This window comes from Lissotriton vulgaris, chromosome 4_1 (genome assembly GCF_964263255.1).
Source record: "Lissotriton vulgaris chromosome 4_1, aLisVul1.2, whole genome shotgun sequence".
Lineage (NCBI taxonomy): Eukaryota > Metazoa > Chordata > Amphibia > Caudata > Salamandridae > Lissotriton > Lissotriton vulgaris.
In genome coordinates this window covers 1,647,388,832-1,647,391,998 of record NC_141691.1, presented here as the reverse complement: position 1 = coordinate 1,647,391,998, position 3,167 = coordinate 1,647,388,832, and the positions used below count along the sequence as shown (strand labels likewise).

The window sequence follows — 3,167 nt, the reverse complement described above, 5'->3', positions numbered from 1 at the left end:
AAGAATGGGGCATTCAGTTTGTATCTAGTAAGTGCCCAAAAAGTAATTGCCAAAGTATTCCATTTAAAAATTGCAATTTTTCACTTTGCTTTCCAGCGTCTGCCGGGAGGAGGGGACGAGGAGGAGGAGGTTGTTTTATTGTGCTTCCTGGAATGCGCATTGCAGGTGTGACGTAGGAGGGTTGTGTTTATAGTCAAATGCTGGCTCGTGATTGGCAAAATGCTTTTATTGGGCGTGCATGGCCACTTTCACTTTGAAAGTGCAGCGGGGCAATGCGGCTATTGCAGGCTTAACTTCACGCCCCGTACTACATAACTCACTGAGTTCTGGTTGAAGGAGTTTGCCATTAACGTCAATAGATCCGGTAAGGAAGGTTTCTGGGTTCACCTTGCACCTGCAATGTGTTAGCTTGACCACGGCAACCAGCTCGCGAGGCCACAGAAGTTCAGGCCAGCGCCGATTTGTAGGAAGACGAGGAAGATGCCACGGGATAAAATGGACTCCCTCATCCAGAAGATCGCATGTCAACCCTGGCTCACCTTCCCTGGTGCCATGGCTGCGGCCTCCATAGGCAGTAGCAAGACCTTCTCCTACAACCTGAACCAGCTCAAGAACCTAGTGAATGAATTGTGGGTCGAGGACCTGAAGATCATGCCGCGGGGCTGCAAGGGCGGTGCACCGCCAGCCGCTCCACACAGCCCGTTCGTCACCTACATGAACATCTGCGAGATGGAGAGTTTCAGCATGGGCGTCTTCCTGCTGCAGAGCGGGTAGGCTGCACGACCAGCTGGGCATCTGCGGCATGATGAAGGTGATCTATGGCACCCTCAGCATCTGTGGCTTCGACCGGCTGCAGGAGGTACCTGGGGCCATGTCGCCCCCCCATTCAGCCCGCCCCTCCAGCCCATTCAGAGAGACGCGCTGTGCCGAGCCCAGCGCCTATCATTCGGCCAGTTCGTCCCCACCAGCGCTCCCTGCCTGCTAAGCCCGCACAGGGCCAACCTGCACCAGATCAGCGCTCTGGACGGGCCTGCTGCTTTCCTCGCCACCTTATGACCCAGAGGACGAGCGTGACTGCCACTACTACCAGCTGCTGCTGCCATCCTCCACTGAGCCCAACGCCCAGGGCTGACTTCTGGTGTGGAGGAGAACCTTACCCGGGGCCCGGTGTGACACTCAGAGAGAATCGGGGACTTGTGAGCACCTTAGTCAGAACAGTGTCAGCCACCCAGGAAAGCATCAAATCTGTGTTTGGGGCCCTGGCTCTTTGAGACAGTGGGTGTGCGGGCCACTTCTGTCCCCCTGTGTGTTAGGTGGACGCACAAGCAGACTCCCTGACTGCGTGTGGAGGTCACAGAATGGACCTGGCAGGAAGAGATAGGCAAGGGGTCTCAGGGCTGGGTCTAAAACAAGCTCCCCTACTGGCCAGAATGTGTATGTTTGTGGGAGGGGGCAGTGCCCATGGATAGCACTCCACACGAGTCTCTGGGGAACAATGTATTATCTTTCATCGCTGTCCCTTAGTATTCCCTCTTGGGTATTTGAAGACTTTACTTTCGCAGTCAATCACTTTATCTCCCCATACCTACCAAAAATGAATGTGTCCTTGTGTTATGTAATTGGTGCCCACGTAAACCACTTTAATACCTTCAGGTGGAGTTTGCGCTATATAAAACAATCTACAATGTATGTGGTTGTTGTATCTCTTTCCTTAATTGTATGCATTTCTGTGAGTATGTCTTCTAATGGGTCTCTGGGTGTCCCCACCTTTCATTGTCTGGGATTTACTCAGCTTCTTTTGTGAATGTCCTTTAACTTGCTGCAGCTTCAGTAGTTGCAGTATGCTCCACTCTCAGTGCACACAAGTGGATACCACCAATCCACCTCTTCCATGTATTTGCAACACTCCATTTGTTCCACTGGTACCCTCCCATAGTCGACTACCACATTTGTAGCACTCTTACTATGCCGTAGTTTACATTTTAGCCAACCTTTCTATTATACCTCCTCCCCATATACCCTCGCATATATCTTGGCGCTATTGGCAGTCGCTCCCTGCCCCTCAAACCTCACACCTTATTTCATAAGAACTGTTCTTCCACTCGTGTTTTTACTAACTCCTCAATGTCTGGTTATTCTTTTGCACCGGTGACACCCACATACAATTGTATATACCTTTTAAAGTCCTCCACAAGAGAGTAAAATATAATATATTTCCCACTTGCTCTCTCCCAGTTGTAGTTAGTGTGGTGGTATTTGATTATGTTAGCTTGTGTTGCAGAAATGCTTTTTTGAGTCAGCGTCCTTTTTTTGGTACAAGACTCACCCCTCTTGGATTACCACTTCGATGTTACTTGTGCACCTGCTTTGTTTATGATTTGAAAATGTTTGGTGCTAAACCACTGATTGTAATATAATGTGCTGGGTTTTAAAGACCACAAGACACAAATGTATACTCCTTATAAGGGGGCTTTCCTTGATTGGAGCTGCTGACCTGTCTGCCGTGGCCTACTTGGAATTACTTTCTTTGTTCATGCAGTTTTTGCAGCTTTCAGGCAGCGGACGCTCCCGGTTGACGGTCCTTTTTGGGGCACTTGGTGCATCAGTGTTTGTTGATGACAACGAGCCCCCTCTCTTGCTCCTTATTGTTTTCCTGATTTGCTGTTGAAAAAGGACGTTCCTGCGGTGGTTCATGCGAGAATCTTACTTGGCAGGGATGGATTGAACAGTTTTAAAATATGATAGCACAAAATGTTGTGTGGGTTTACTATGTGTCCATTTCAGATTAGTAGCATATTGTATTGTCGTTTCAAATAAAATTGCATAAACCTCCTTCATTTCCAAATTGCCCATATTTACACTTTCCAATGGATTTTGTTATGATGGTGTTTCGGTTACTTCACCAAAAAGTTAGGCACAGTTGTATAGGCGACAAGTAGTTTGTTTATGCAACCTATAAAACAATTATTGTGAATCTTAGCATTTTGGGCACATAGATAATGCTCTGCTTTTCAAGGAGGATAGTGCTTCAAATACATAAAGGCTTTTAACTCCTCAGATTCTCATATATGTCCTTGCATTGATGCTTTTCTAACACAGAACCTTTCACATATCCGTGCACTAAAGGTTGCTAAAGCCACAAGGTGCCCATGTGACCTGGAGCTGGG

At 48.0% G+C, this 3,167-nt stretch overlaps 1 pseudogene; it reads left to right on the top strand.

Moving 5' to 3' along the window:
• Nucleotides 1-480: 480 nt before the first annotated feature.
• On the top strand, nt 481-1,132 carry LOC147724351 (2-aminoethanethiol dioxygenase-like; annotated as a pseudogene).
• Nucleotides 1,133-3,167: the final 2,035 nt, after the last annotated feature.